The sequence below is a fragment of the Myxocyprinus asiaticus genome, chromosome 32 (genome assembly GCF_019703515.2).
Source record: "Myxocyprinus asiaticus isolate MX2 ecotype Aquarium Trade chromosome 32, UBuf_Myxa_2, whole genome shotgun sequence".
Lineage (NCBI taxonomy): Eukaryota > Metazoa > Chordata > Actinopteri > Cypriniformes > Catostomidae > Myxocyprinus > Myxocyprinus asiaticus.
Window position 1 is genome coordinate 27743189 of NC_059375.1, and position 17721 is coordinate 27760909.

Genomic DNA, 17721 nt, shown 5'->3' on the forward strand with positions numbered 1-17721 from the left:
AAATGTTTACAGAATGTTCCATTCACTTCCGTTGTTTTGTGCCTCACTATAACCCAGATTTTTGGCTTTTTTTTTTTTTTTTTTTTTTAAAGAAAAGGGGGGACCAGTCGAAAAAAAACTTTTGTAGTAATCAACACTATGCCACAAATGGTGTCGATTGAGCTTTAAACTTTAGAGCCAGTTTGGTTTAGTTGAAACTAATAAGCCATTGGACTAATCACTTTCAGAAAAATACCATTAGGCTACCACAGTACCACAGTTCCCTGTACGCATATTGCGCAGTCTGCGTAGGGCACCAACTCCCTAGGGGGCACCAGAAACTCCACCGGCTGCCCTTACTTGCATGTTATACATTATTCAAGTACCCTGTAGCATTCGCAGAACACAGTTAATCGCCTCAAACTTGCAGATTCTTATTGCGGTTTCGCACCATGCACCACGTTACCAGGGTAATGCCATGGTACTGAATGACTGATCATGTTCATATTTCATGATACTGTCATGGTACTCCAAGGCGCTTAAAAAAATACCACGGTTTTACTATGACACATCATAAACATGGGGTTATCACAGACCATGTCTGAAAATAAATAAATAAATGTGTATTACCATGGTGCTTTTTGTGAGAAATATAACAGAATAGGCTATTATTTGTGATAAATGAAAAATGGAAAATATTATGTACAGTATATATATATATAAATACACACACAAGAAAATGGTTAAATACTCAAAAAGCAAAGAAATTAGTTAAGTATTTATAATAACCACTCATTCCAAACAAACAAACAAACAAAAAATCAGTGCCCTTTTTTATCCTTCCGCCCCTGTCCCTGCAAAGGTCTGTACACGTCACTGCATTTCGTTTCATTTTAATATAAATTTTGTTATATTTTATTTTGTTATCACTGTACAATATGGTTCTATTCATTAACATTAGTAAATGCATTCATATTTACTGTTCATTTTCACACTGAGAATCAATGGGTTCATCCAAAAACTGAAAAATGTTGCTTTCAGAGGCTTTACATGGAGTTAAGATGAAAATAAGGTGCATTTCACACCGTTCTGAGACCAGTGCAGACAGACAGCACACTGGAGGTTAAGTCATTCACTAAATAGGAAGCAAGGGAACAAGAGAGAAAGGGGATATCCTTTAGCTTTCTATATACAGTAGCTATTCACTCCTAAAATCTGACCAAAAGTTCAGTTTCAGGCTGCAGATGATGTTTGGACCACTCAACATGTTTAGCAGACATGGGACAATGGTAATCAGTACATACAGTAGATTCAGAATTTATAATGCTAAATTTTATTTTACTGCAACATGGTTGGCAGTGATTGGATAATGCTGGCCATTACTTTAAATCAGAATTATTTATTCAGCTTTACAGAAAATCAGATAAAAAAAACAAAAACAAAAAAACAAAAAAACAAAACATGAACAACCAACACTCCTGGAAACATAAACTATTTGATGAAAAAAAATCTGACTTTCTATAGCTTGGTATTATTTACAATTTCACAACTTAGCCCCACTGTCCACATACTATGTGGACATCAATTTTAAGGAAATCTGTTTGCTCTAGAAAAACAAAAATAATAATAATAATTAAAAAATTATATATATATATATATATATATATATATATATATATATATATATATATATATATATATATATAGACTATACGGCCAAAAGTTTGTGGACACCATATGTGCTTGAAAATTTTATTTAAAATCCTTAGGCATCAATTTCCCCCTTTGCTGTAATAACAGCTTCCACTCTTTTGGGAAGGCTTTCCACTATACTATATGTAGTAACATGGCTGCAGGGATTTGCTCTCATTCAGACACAAGGCTATCATTGAGGCCAGGAACTGATGTTGGTCGATGGGGCCTGACTTACAGTTGCTGTTCCAGTTCACCCCAAAAGTGATCAGTGGGGTTCAGGTCTGGGCTTTGTGCAGGCCAGTCAATTTCTTCCACACCAGACACAGTAAACCATTTCTTTATGGACCTCACTTTGTTCACAGGGGCATTGTCATGCTGGAACAGAAAAGGGCTATCCCCAAACATATATATATATATATATGGAATAATTTTATCTGTATTACTGATATCAGAACGGCATCAATTCCCATTGTCCCATCGTTATTGAACACGTGAACATGTTTATAAAAGTAAGTCTGTTTCATTCCCCTTGAAAGAAACAGTGGAGAAAATAAATATAATTGCACGCTGGCTCCCAGTTGTCTTCAATTATTTTATGTTTAGTCTGTTAAGCCAATAGCAGCTCACTCTTGGCTGTATTCTTGTGTTGACTGCTGGATGGTCTGTTCAGGATATCTTACCAGAACTTCGCACATTTAGATTAGTTATAATGGGGTGTAATAGTGATTGACCTTCTTCTTAGACGTTGAGATATTAAAACAGCTATTTGTGACATCTGTAACATTATATGCTATAGGATGTTTCATGATTTGAAAAAGCTATATCACACCTGTAATTATGCTGTTGTACTGGATATAGCACAGCTTTCTCATGTGCTAAATTATAGGAAACTATAATGCAATGTATAAAGGTGTGAAATGGAATTCAAGTGGTTTGGATTCATGATATTATTTCATCAGAATGAACATTATTGAATACATGTACCATCAGAGAATTTCAAGGCAGTTGCCGGATCTCTCTTCTCTAACACATGTAAGATTTATTGGGTTCGGTCAGAGTGTTCTTGGAAGTGGAACTCATCTATTGGGGAAATGGAGAGACTAGTTAATCAACTTAACCTAGTTACCTGAAGCAGTAAGAGATAGCGAGAAGATCAATCCTGCCTTTCAAATGCAGAGTCACTGTGCTCCTCTTACGTATTCTGCCCTAATGATACAAATGACCACAAGGCACATGTGGAGCATTGTCCCCCTTTCTCACATACACACATATATGTCATATTTAGCTTTCACAATAAGCCCAGCACACACTCTTGCTCATTTTTCCCAGAACTTTTGACTGGGGTAATATTCCCTGCTTACATCAGCTTATTTCGAAATAGGTCATACAAGTTTTACCTTAAGTTAAAAAACTTTGTGTTGTGAATAGTCATGGTGTGCCAAAAGCATGTCATTTTCTTAAAGCAATAGTTCATCCAAATATAAAACATCTATCAGTATTTACTCACAGTTATGTCATTCGAAACCCCAAAGGTGTTATTTTGTCTGTGCAATACAAAAAGCATTGAAGACTGTTTTATGGAGCTCTTGCTATACAAACACAGATTTTGCTGACCATGACTGTCAAGCTCCAAAAAGGACAGAAACACTGTATAAGACCATATGATAGGTTTGTGTGAGGAACAGACTCAAAAAGGCAGGTTGTGTTCACTCACTACACATCCGAGAACCAGTGCCATTTTGTCGATGTATGGCAGGGGCTGTGTAACAATACTTCAAAAATGTCTACTTTTGTATTCAGTAAAAAAAGAACAGCAAAGTTATAACCTTTTTTTAATAGCATTTATTGATAGGATAAGGTTACCAAGTACTGACTACAATTTGTATGCATTGGATATTTGGACGCTTATTCAAACATCACGTAGAGAGTTGTCACATGTTAATGCTTTTTATTATACAGTAAACCTTGTTTTGCTCAGTTCAAAGTCAGATGTGATAAGTCTATCACTGTCATCCTTGGAGCTGTCAAATGTCCCAGGACACTAAGATAAACAACAGGAATGAAGAGAGCAGGCAACTGCTCTACCGAAAGTGTGGCCTGGCAAAACTAGCCCTTGTCATTTCCTTGACATTTGTTGACATTTTTGAATGTCAGCAGAGGAAAAGAGAAATTCATCAAAATTAGAAGAGAATATTGATGTGGAACTGTCAACAGGCAGTGCCATCTGTACCCACATGGTCACAGATGTTAACCACATGAAGTACAGATGTTCTGTTGTCAGTGATGTGCGACAACACATTTAAAGGAATATTCCGGAGTCAATACAAGTTAAGCTTAGTCGACAGCATTTATGGCATAATGCTGATTAACCGAAAAATTTAATTCGACTTGTCCCTACTTTGTTTAAAAAAAGCAAAATTCTGGAATACAGTTAGGCACTTACAATGAAAATCAATGGGGCCAATCCGTAAACGTTAAAATACTCACTGTATCAAAAGTTTAGCCACAAGATGTAAACAATGTGTTTGAACAATTTTAGTATGATAAAATCTCTAACTAACCTTTTCTGTGTAAAGTTACATCCAATTTTCCAACTTTGTTGCCATGACTACGTAACCATGTAATGCTGTAAACCCTAAAACGACTAAAAATGACGATTATTTTATTTATTTTTTTAACATAAGAATTAATGTGTGATTTGAAAAAAAATTAAGCTTCACATTTCTGCTTTCAAACCCTCTGAAAATTGGCCCCATTTACTTCCATTGTAAGTACCTCACTGTAACCTTGATTTTTTTTTTTTTTTATAAAAAAGTCAAAGTATTTTTTTGTGGTAATGACCATTATGCAACAAATGCGGTCGATTGAGCTAAAATTGTATTAAGCCCGGAATATTCCTTTAAGAAAAATCAGACAATAGTTAAAGGTAAAGAGTGCAATTTCTGCGCCACTAGCATCATCAAACAGAAATGCAAAATACAATGATTGTTTTCATAAAGATTTTCCAAACACACTCCTCATATTCCATTGGAAGGGCAAAGAGATAACCCCACCCAATAGTCATTCCATTGGTTGAGCCAGTGGTTGACATGTTTAGCTGGGCACTCAAACAAACTCAAGCAATACTTTTCATGTGTGGTCAGGTGAGACATATGGCTGTTTACACCTGGTCGCTTAAATGTGTCACCTGTGACCACTTGTGTTTGGATTTGGAGGGGAGGGTCTCTGTTTCATGACAACATACATCAGTCACTTTGCCAGTGTTTTACTGCATGATATTAAAGCACAACAAAGTCAGAAAAGACAAAGAAAGCGTGAAAAAACTGTGCGCTATCTCTCCCTGTTGCAGTTGAAATTTAGTCTAAGCACAAATGCAACATGTCGAGCAGAATTATCTGTTATTTTATTGGATTACCTGTAATAAAGGAGCTTCAGGTGTTCGTGCTTCTAATATGTGTTGATATCAGACACACTAAAGAAGATCTGTGAAGCTCTCATAATTGTGCATTCATTTTCCGATCGGACGGTTATTTTCTTTTAAAGCCACTCGTAACAGGCAAAATTTAGTCTCTTGTTTTAGTGCAGCGGTTGATTGACCGGTGAGGGGCGGTGCTTCACTGCTGCCAGGACGCATACAGAACGGATTACTTTTTACACCTCAAATGCGATGTGATAACATGCGTTTTTAACCACATTCGTATGTGGTTTTTGTGATCCGATCACAAAACATTTAGACCTGTATTTAGGGCTGACCACATGTGATCGGATCACACGAAATGCATCTTAATACCAGGTGGAAACAGGGTCATAGTTGTCTCTGCATATTAACCTGGGATTGGAGGAAGTATTTTAACATCAATTCCATCTTTAAGGCCAAAAGTAAATGTTTAGGCTATCTCAGGCCTGAGTGAACGATTTCCTGTTTGTTCTGTGCACTGCAACATCTACATCTGTTTTAAAGAAAAATACAGACCACTCTTCTTTGGAAATATTTTCATGATCTCATATTAGCTCAAGAAATTACTGCAAAAGTGGCCAGCATTCTTTCCTGATGTGCTTGCTTGAATGTTATATCACAGCAATTAAAACCAACCAATGCTCTTTGTACAAATATGGAGGAAATTATTTTTAAGAATTTTATCTAGGCTTTCTTATCGTCGTTGGCAAATATTATGACTCGCTCAAGCTCATTCGTTGTGTGGCAGAAATGCATGCACATTTTCTGCTCCCCAGAGTGCTTGCTTGTCCTTGAGAGAAGATCTGAAGATATGGTTGAAATGACTCGGCTAATCGAATGCAGGAATCTCCAGGAGAAAATCACTTCTGATGGCAACACTTCCTCTCTCCATATCTCCTCTGTCCGAATCACTGCCGCCCTGCCTTCACAACAACTTGTTTGCAGTGAGAGAGTATACGTTCTGTGATAAGGCGAGGAATAGAGTCATAGATAAAGTGGTTGCCCTAATACCTTCTCATACTCATTTATTATCTTTCACTTGCATTTATCAGGGCTCGAAAGCAGGGTAGTGGGATTTTATCATTTTTCCGTGTAGATACGGAATATAGGTTTAAGACAACCATGTGTACAATGAGAGGGAACATATAGGACATCTTACAGTCTGTCTGTTTGCAAATCTCTTGTTCTGAAGAAATAACCTCTCCTCCTACAGAGATCCCCATGAATGCACCAGCTGGGAAGTTTTTTTCTCTGCCTTGGAACCTTATTGTAAAGTGTTACCAGTTCATTCAAAAGCTACACATCAATAATTTTATGCCACTATACATTTTATGCTCTGAATTTTCCAATACATTCCCACACATTCCAAAGGCCAGTAAAGATTCTCAGTGATGCCATCTTCAAGCAATAGTCTGAAGTGTGCAATATTACCAAATCATATGTATCTAAGAGTTAAGCTGAGGAGTGTGAGTGATGTATATTATATTGTAACTATAACATCTGCTCAGTCTGCCCCAACTCTCTGATCTGCTTCCAATTTTCATTCCTGTCTGGTGATTTCTATCGCACCACTTTGATAAATCATAGAGCGATTTACATAAAGGCAGCCCCATACTCAAGCACAAGGAGTCACGCGATCCTGGTGACTGAGGTTAAGCTTAAAACAGCAAGACAGAGGGACAGACATAGTGTATATTGTGTACATTCAATATCTAATATTAAATATTGTGTAAATTCACTATATTCTCAGTTTCATGTGTAGATACTAGGCATGGCAAAAAGAGAAATTGGATGAAATATAGACATGTCATAGCTACAATACTGTACATGAAAAAAGCATGTTGGAAAGTGGTTATGCTCAGAGAGATGCTCAAGGACCCTCCAGACTCATTTTAAAAAAGCAAGATAGAGCACACATGCAAGCCGGTGCTCTCTCTGCCCTTGATGTTCACATGCAAGAACTTCCAGCACATGCACATTTATTACTGAAATGAAATATATTGATTTCATTCTGTGCACCAGCATAATTCTTTATTGAATCTTTATTGAAAATGTATGCGTTGAAATGAAATGTATTAGATTTTTGTCCATTTTATAAATGAAAGAAATTTTTGCTTGGTTTAATAAGATTGGAATGTAGATGGCAAAAAACAAACAGACAGCCAGTGAAATTACTGTTTTTATGATAAATGTGCATCTGATCGATTTAAATTACTTCACAGCAGCTGCATCAATGAAATGAGATAATTTGCTAGATTCTTTTTCAGAGGCAAGTTGTGGTTATGCAACCATCCACTGATAATATGCAATACATTGAGAACCAGCATATTTTATGCAACAAATGTGACAAATGGCTGGGATTCATTGTCTTTTTTGGACATTAAAGGGATAGTTCACCCAAAAATGAAAATTTACTCAACCCTTGTTCTTAACCCATATTACTTTCTTTCTTCTGTGGAACATAAAAGAAAATGTTAGGCAGTAAGTAACTGTTTATATTCTTTGTAAGGGAAAAAAGGGCAGCATCAACATTCTTTAAAATTTCTCATCTTGTGTTTCATGGGAGAAAGAAAATGATACAGGTTTGGAAGAGCATGAGTGTGAGTAAATGTTTGTGAGTTCTGCTCCAACAAATGGATGACCTCCTTCTTCTCCTTGATGAAAGCCGCAGCAGACCAGCACTATTTTACCTTGCCTTGTCAAAGGAGGTGTGAATGTTGTCAGATGGGGGCAGGGTTTGACCTCTCTGCTCTCATTTATGAAGCCCAGCTGAGGCCCATATGGGCCTCAAATGTTAGGATAACCCAGCAACACTCCCACTTTCCCCTTCACAGCATGCCTCGTTAGGTTTATCAGAATCCCCATCTAAATCTCCAATTAGATGCTGAGTCTGCTGTGGGAAAAAGCTGATGAGACAGATATGAAAGTTTGACAAGGAGCACTAAATGATTTGACAATCTATAGGCTACATATTGTCAAAATTGCAGTGTGTGTTTGTATATCCTTCATACTACAGGAACATATTGTGCAAAATTCACTGTAAAACAATAAAGTTGAGTAAACTTAGTCAACCAACTGCAAGGCATTTTTGAGTTTACTCAACTTCAGGCAAATTATTTGTACTAACTTAACAATTCAAGTTGGATTGTAATTTCCATGAACTCAATACAAGTTCAGCAAATCTAAAAAATATCAATGATTATTAGGTAAAAAAAAAAAAACAAACACACATTTTTATGTACAGCCATCCATAATTTTGAATATTCTTGAAAATATATAAAAATGTATTCTTAAACAGACCTTCATTTCTACATAAGATCATGGGTCAGCACCACCAAGACACCAAACAGTTGGTCCAACTTAAAAGGCAACAAGTGCCTCAAACATTCAGAAGGTAAGTCTGCTAAATAACTGAAGAAACTTCATCAAAGCAAAAACTAATCACCCTGATGGTGACTTTAAACAAAACAGCTTTTTACAGCAAAACATCATTAAAAACACACATAGAGCTAAAACACCTATTAATTCAAAACAAATTTTTTACAAATGATTTACATGTCCTCATAAGTCGGCACGCTTTGACCAAATACACTTAAATAAATTCAAGCGCAAGGAATTGTGGGTATTGCTTAGTACTCAGAAACTAATGCTCAGTAGCAGATGCAACAATATGAGGTTCATAGTGCTTAGACTTACAAGTTTCCCACAGCTGTCAACAGGTGGCTTGCACAGACCTAACACTTCCAGTGCAGTATTAATATATTACAGTATACATTAACAGGGTTGGGAGGGTTACTTTTGAAATGTATTCCACTACAGATTACAGAATACATGCTGTGAAATGTAATTTGAAACGTATTCCGTTAGATTACTCAAGGTCAGTAACGTATTGTAAATACTTTGGATTACTTCTTCAGCACTGGTAGAGTTTTTCGCTTGTTTTGACTATAAAAACAAAATACACATGTTGAAAATACATTCTCTGAAAAACCTAAATATCTTATGCAGTGTTGTTTCAAAAACAACATAAATCAAATTGATCTTGTTTTAAGGATTTTTAGATATTTTTACAGGAAAACAATAAAAAAAAATATTATCAAGAATACGATTTTTGCCCTAATATCAAAGGTCTTACTAGAAAAAAAAGAAATTATGATCCAACGTGAATTTTCTTGAATTTTTGAATTTTGAATTTTCAATAAAAATATTATTGTGCCTGGTAACGTGCATGTAAAATGGCTAGAAATAGCATTTTATCTTAGCGTAAAGCTGACAATTTACACAAGGTTTATTTCTATTTCTTTTGCTCCAAACTTACTTCAAACTTACTTCTCTGTCTGTTCGTATAAATGTAACCCCTCATAAAAAAGTGTTTCACCGCTGTTCAAACGCTCTTTGGATTGCATTATTTATATGTATAAATGTTTTCCATCTGAAAGGACTAAATATTAAATGAAACAAATAACAATAAAATGCAAAGTAATCTCTTCAGTAATCAAAATACTTTTTGAATGTAACTGTATTCTAATTACCAATGATTTAAATGGTAACTGTAGTAAATTTTGTATTTTAAATACGTAATCCCGTTACATGTATTTTATTACTCCCCAACCCTGTATATTAATATATACATATTATTTACTTTTAATATTTGTAGTATTTTAAAGATTCAAGTATTGCCAAATCATTTCAAAAATGTGCAATTTTAGCTGCAAAAATAAAAGGCATCTTGTGGAGCACTTGCTTCTGTTTCACACATGACAATAAAAGACTGAGCACAAGCTGGTGCTGAATAAATTATTTAATCAATTACAATAATTACAATTGAGCATGTGCACAATTTTATTTTTTACTCTGTGCTTGTGCATTGTGGTATTTAAATGTATCCAAGTGGCTCGAGTGTTTTGACTACATTCACCAAAATTCGTTCAATCCATTTGATGATTCAGTGACCATTTCTGGTGATGCCAGAATGTGGTGACAAATGTGTGTCTTGTGTGAAATTAGTTAGTCATTGAATCAACAGAACATTTTAATCATTTAAAATTTGTATGACTACAGACCTAAAAAGAGACTTTAGTAGAGATTCTAAGCATTATAAGAACAAAGCAAATCTATAATTTCCCTATAGTTTGTGAGCTGCTGAGCATGACTTTTATTAAAAGACAACAATAATAGTCTTATAATAATTATAATGAGTTTCAATAATGTCCGTACATTTTCATATATATATAAAAAAAATTTGTTTACATATCTATTCACTTCAGTAAAATGCCTAAGTGTTCTAAGAACACAGCAGAGCTATCTTAATTCCTACAGTTTGTCAACTGTACAGCAACACAGAGGTAAAAAATAGAAGCTGATATTAAAAATAGCTTTACATATTTAACACAGATCTAATAATCTAACTTAATGAAGACTCAGGCGCTGATATAAACCCCACTTACAATGTGTGCTTAAAAGAAAGATTGTCCTTTGTTTTCTGCAGTGCATTTCATGTAATGCTGCCAATCAAGAACGATATGCCGATAAATAACTCTCATTTGTGTGTTCCTCATCTCTAGATTATTAATTTAGATTTTTTGAAAGCAACTTGGTTGAAGCAAGCCGCGTTGATTAGACTGTCTGACTGACGGCCTATTAGGTAAGGGTTGTTTTGGCTCATGAAACTCAACTGTGATTGGCTGGATGGTCGCTCAATCAGCCCAAAGTGACAAAACACAAACAATACTGTATACAAATCCACCATTTACACAGTATGGGTTTAGCTTGGAAAAATATGAGGGACAAATATCACCTTTTTAAAAAGTGCGGGGGACGTGTCCCCCATGTCCCCCGTGGCTGCTACGCCCTTGAATGTGCTATATGTGGTAACATTTAAATTAACTGGTTTTATTCAAGACAACTTAAAAATATTATTTAATATGACTGAATCAAACTGACTTTATTAGGTTACACTAGAGAAAGTAAGTTTTAAGTGTTATATCAAGTAGAAATAACTAAGGTAACAACTGCACATAGGTAATCATGCACAGAGATATGGCAAGCTAAAACTTAAATGAATAATGAAAGCCGTCAGTGATTATTTTAATAATGGATTTGATTCACCTTTGAATTAGAGTCAAAACTTTTCGAAGTAGCATGCAAAAATTTACGGTTCTAGGGCCTGTGAGAGTTCATTATGGGAATGATCTCAAATTTGTGACCCGCCAAGAATGAGAGGATTACAGATGTGGCCAATGTAACAAACGCTTTTACCTACCCTCATTCAGAACAAAAACTGTGTAAAAGTGTAAAAGATCTTAATGATGGAAGATCATTAAGAGCTTTTTGATCCATATGGCCTGATGAATTCCCACTTTTTCAAAAATCTCTCACCAGAGCAAATTTATACCAAATGCTATATTATAAAGGTATTTTAGCCTTATTCATTTTCTCTGATGAATATATTGAAATGTAAAGTATATTTTAAAACTGTATCTTTACTGAAAGTACCTTTTAACCATGCATTAATTTCTTGTGACCTACAATGTCAATCAAGACTCACTGAATAGAAGGAGGTGAATTCCACTTTATATTTTTAATCTGCCCTAAACAATTTGAATTCATATTTTTGATTAAATGTAGTGAAAAATTAATTGAAACCAAGTTGCGTTCAGTTTTCAAACTGACCTCTAATCTAATAGGTGTCTGGTATTCCTGACCTCTCTCATCACCACCATTGGATCAGAGCCAATTTATAGCAAAGTTTCTGAAGTAATACGAAAACACTCAAAGCAGAAGATGATAAAAAGTGCTTTTGAGGGCTCTACATTTTTTTTTAAATTATTTTTTTTCACGGTCTGTTTCTGTGCCACAAACAACTACACAAATATGCTTTTTTTTCTCCAGCACATTTTAATTAACAGTGAAAAAAATTTAATAAAAGGAAAATCCTGTCTCCAAGGTACTGCATTAGTAATAACATACTGCATCAAGTCCTACTATTGCTGTAAATTCTCAAATCATTTTATTCTCTTATTGTTTTATATTATTTTATATTTAATTAATTCATTCATTATAGTTTTGAATAAGTTTCCAGGGATATAATTTTTTTCCATATTACACACCTGCAATCATATAAGTTTCTCTGTATGTGTTCATGAAGTTGTTTAAATATCTCAGGGATTTTCAACCTGTGGGGGTGTGAGCACCTGTAAGGGAGTGCGCGAAATTGCCGTGTTTTATAAAGCTTGGGATTTTTTTTTTTTTTTATCCTAATGAAGTCACTAAAAAGATTTGTTCCGTAATAATTTCTGCAGATAACATTTTTACACCAGTAGATGTCAACAAATAGCCATCTCTTAGTGATTGATTCAACTGATTCGTAAAAATCACAGAGTAGTTCACAATTGAAACAATGGAGTGAACAAAAATGATTTACTTAAAAGATTCATTGATTTAAAACACAGATTCAACACTCATATTAAACAAACAGATGAGGGACACATCTCCACATAGGGTTTAGATTTAGCAGGTGCATTTTTTTACTATGAGCAAGGTGATGCAGGCTCTGGGATAAAGATGGTAAAAAAAATTTTTTTTTAAATGGTAACTACATTTTATGGAATTCTCCAACATCCACCAGCTATAAGTCCAACCACTACTCTAAAGCATGAATATTATATCTTCTTAACTGCATATTCTATTACAGACATGTAAGCCAGATTTCACCACTGAATGCTGAAATTCAGTAATTACCTTTGTTGGATGGAGTGCAGTAAAATAGCTATAACACAGTCTTGTGACTGGTCTTTATAGTGACATCAAAGAGGGAAAAAAATAAATTAATTTCATGAAAAACTCAGCAGCGGCTGCAGATTCTAAAGAAACAGTTACAAGTATGCAGGTTCAGCACTGGTTGTCAATGTCAGTTTTTTAATGCTCAGTAATTTATATTAGTTTAATTGTTATGTTTAACATTACAGACATCATAGTTCCAGTTTCAGATGAGATTTAGTATATTGAAGACTTATATATTTGTGTTTCTTTATAGTTAATATGCTCACTGATTATGTTAGGGTAAAATTTACAATCTGAAATACACTACTCGGAAAACAGAAAAACAAGAGTGAGTTTCTTCAAAGCATTAAATGTACTTTTCCCACTAGATCGAACTTTAGCAAACAATAAAAGCTGCCTTTTTAAATGCCAACCAAAGCAAGGATTGTGCATACATTCACCAGAGACATAAAAAGCCATGCAAACAGTACAATTACAGTTCAATCACATGACAAGATGTCATGTATACCTCTGATGTGCAGATTTTTGCATCATCATCAGATGGGCTGTTTGATGAATCCAGTTATTAATGTACATACAAAATATTAACACCCCAGATGTTAGACTTGTGAAATACATCAAAGTATTCCTAATAGAATTTGCAACAGTGAAGTCTGAACATAAAAGTTTTGTGTACATTTGACAGTAAAGAATTCCATGTATTTAACCAGACTTCTGTACTTACATTATCTTTAATAAAAGCAGAGATTACAAAGGAGTCTCAAGGGCATCAGAGAGTCTAGTCAAGCTGCTCACAGAATTCTTTTCAAGTTTCTATGTCATCAGCATATTATTATCATATCTTGTAGTTATATTAAGTCGTTCACTCACCCTGAAGTTAATTCTTGGTGGATTTAACACCGAGCTGTTCCAACATGCTAGAAATATCTAGCATGAAAAAAATTGATTTCAGAGCATAATCTGTTAAACGTCACATCTAACAGACACAAAAAAGACAATGCTGGACAGTTTTGAAGTTTCTTTCCAACACTGCCTAACTAGGGTTGAGATCTTTGGCCTTGTTATGTATTACTACTGACCATAAAAAGTTACATTGAACGAACAGTGTGTTATTCTCAAGTGTATGTGATTTTAATGCCACCAACCACATTGTTCCAGTTTTACATCACATTCTGAAGACAACCTTGAGGTTAGTTATACATTTCAGGGGGGTCTCTGTGGTGAAAATACATTTTCATGTAAATTAATTATTGTGTGTAAGTGCTGTTGCCACATTTCTTAGTTTACTGTATTCTAAAAGGATTCAAAGTTTAGAATTCAAAATGAATTTTCATATAGGGATTCTATTATGATTGCTCTTTATTAAATATGCAGTTAGCAACAAACAAGAATCTACTGAGAACAAACTTTTATGATATGTTTTCTTTTCTATTCAAATCATGTTTCACAACCTACCACTTATTTCTATTGCATGTGGAAAAGTTGTATTCTATTGCATCAGTAATGTATTTGATATATTCATTTTTTCCCCCGTCTGGGCTCCATGATGTGTTTTAATTTTTTTTACCATAGGTGGCAGTGAAGTGAAACTTGAGGTCTACACTCTTATTGCTTGCTAGTGTATATGAGAGAAGCACTGTGCAGAAATTGAGTCTTTTCCAAATGCTAATATTTTATAGAAATATTTTATAGAATTATTACATACATTCCTTATGTTATGAGGTGTTGCATAATGAGTAGCCATGTTTTCTGAAATACTAGGGGGCTTTATATCAAAACTTACAGACTATCTCCAAACATACAGATATCTTTGTATTTTGTTGAGTTTATCTCACTCTTGATTTGTACTAATCTGTGAGCACAAATTACTTACTTAAATGACTTCAAAAAATACTAGATAATTGGTTTAAAAATAGATTTTTAAATATCTTGTATTTTCCTTTATGCAAAGCACTTTAAATTACAATTGTGTATGAAATGTGCTATACAGATAAACTTGCCTTCCCAAGATTTTTTTTTTTTTTTTTTGGAAGACATGTTCATCTAGTGTTTCTGTACAGAATATGCAGGAAGAATACACAACATGAAGACATTTTAAATATCTTCCAATGTTCCCATATTCAAGCGTTCCATCATACTAAATGTCATAATTTTAAGTATTTGGTCATCTGAGAGGATATTTGAAAACTACAATAATGCTTAATTAAGTGATTTTATTTTGAGGTGTGCTGTTAAGTAATTTTCTCTAATAAAAGCCTGAGCTCTAATTGTCTCAGAAAGCTATGGCATGCTATTCATGTTGGTGCTGGCCTGCTGCTAGCGACAGAAAATCTACATATTTTACCAGGTTAGCAAAGTGTAGAGTAACTTTAGAAAATAACTTACAAAAAAGTTCAGTTTTACGAAACAAAATTGTGTTGTGAAGTGTTTTAAATAATATTCTGGGTTAAATAAAAGTTAAGCTCAATAGACAGCCATTGTGGCATAATATTGATAACCACAAAAATGAATTTTGACTTGCCCCTCAATTTCTTTAAAAAAAGCAAATATCTGGATTACAGTGAGGCACTTACTTAGGCCTATTGAAGTGAATGGGGGAATAAATATTAATGTTAAAATACTCACTTTTCAAGTGAGTATAGCCACAAGACATAAAAAATAAGTGTGTTAACATGATTTTAGTGTGATAAAATCACTTATCACTTTTCTGTGTAAAGTTATAGCCAATTTTACAACTTCGTTGCCATGCCGATGTAATGTCAACAAACCCTAAAATGACAGTAAAAAATACAGTTTAAACAACTTTACAGCTCAAATAATACACAAGTTTTAACAGCATCCAGTAAGTGCTTTTGTAAAATGATAAGATTCACATTTCTGCCTTTAAACCCTCAAAACATTGGCCCCATTCACTTCCATTGTAAGTGCCTCACTGTAACTTTAGAAAAGGGGGGACAATTCGAAATATTTCTTTTTTTTTTTTTTTTTTTTTTTTTTTTGAGGAATCAATATTATGCCACAAATGCTGTCGAATGAGCTTAACTTGTATTGAACCTAGAATATTCCTTTAAATGTGTTTTGCGAAAGTGTTGTGAATGCTGTTTCTATCAAATCACTATACTTGATGAAAAGTCTTGATTTTCAAGTGTCAATCTAGGAGAACATTATTAAAATACAAATTCCTTTTGAAGGACAGCTAGACATAATATAAACCTTAGCAATGAGTCATTGCCAATGAAGTCTTCTGTTCCTTGCATAATAGCTAAACATGGTCCAATAATATCGTGAATTTGGTCCATTCTCAAACTCTTCCTTGTTTTATTGGCACAGAGTAAAAAAAAAAAAAAAAAAAAAAAAAAATACGGTTCCAGCTGTTTCACCAGACACGTTAGTGTAGCATTGATTGACATTTGCTTAATCCAATCAAAAGACAGTGTGAGTTTTCATTGCCTCTGATTGACGGAGGCGCCTTTAAGGGGCGGGGATTGGAAGTTGAATCCAAATCCAGCTGTGAATTGGTTCGCATGAGCGGATTCGTGCTATAGACCGTTTTTTCGACTGGGAGTCTTACTGGAGAGTTCTGTATTTTCGCATTAATGGACAAGACTTCACTATAGAGACCCCTCGTGCGCATCTTTTCATTTAGGTCGGAGCACAAGCTTAAGGGTTTGCTTTTAATACGCAGACAGAAAATAACTGCTTGCATCTTTAGAACAAAATCTTAAGGATTGTACAAACGGTCTAAGGATCTGTTTGACACTGTTGTGATTACTTCTGCGGTGATCTAACAGAAAAAGAAAAACTTGTTATATTTTAACCTTTGTTGCATTACTTTTAAGTGCGCGCAAGAGGGGATAAACGAGCGGAGCGCACAGATTGGGAAGCAGTTTTTGCAGGACTTGGTCTTGTTTTTATCTGGTTGTTGGTCATAGAAATAAAATATCATCTTAAGACATCTTAAGACAAGCTTCTGTACAAGCGTCCCTGAGATGCCCATAAACCTGCATGTGCTGTAACTGTCACCTGGAAACTCAAGTCAGCGAGCTCCCCTAGGTCCTATTCACTACCATCATTTAGACTGATTTTGCCAACAGAAATGATCATGCGATGAGTAAGCTCGATTTGGGCATATTGTCAGGAGCAACTACAGGTAAGAAATCAACATTTAAATTATCTGACTGAATTATTAGTAAAGCAGAAAATGTTCCTACTGTAGCTACTTTACTATTAAAATGTGCTGCTAAGTTTTAAAGTAAGCCATAATGTAATATTCATTTAAATGTTTGAAATGTAAAATTAGTCTACTTTTTTATCCATTATTTTTTTATTTTTATTTATTTATTTTTTTTTTTTAGATGAATGGACACCGAAGTAGCCTACCATATCTTATTGTTGTGGAGGTTTAATTGTTTCACTCCATCATTGAATACCAAGCACCCAGTATAATTATAATAACCATTAAGTATTAAAGGCCTTACCTATACATTTAAATTGTTCAAATACCCCGACCTCAACGAATACACATTGCAGTTAATGTGTTATAAAATGGACATGCTGCTAATTTTATTTAAACAAACGTTTAACAATAGACATCTGATATATGTCCATATACAGTATATTCAACTATTGTTCATTCATTTAGTCATGCATATTTAAATTCCACAATTATTTGGGAAAATATATACATATCATGTAACGTTACATTTATGAAAACGGCCATTTTTGTAGTAAAAATGCCCCCCCCCCCCCCCAAATAAAACCACATTCTCCAGTCAAACAATACTGCGTTATTCTCTTCACTAATGTAC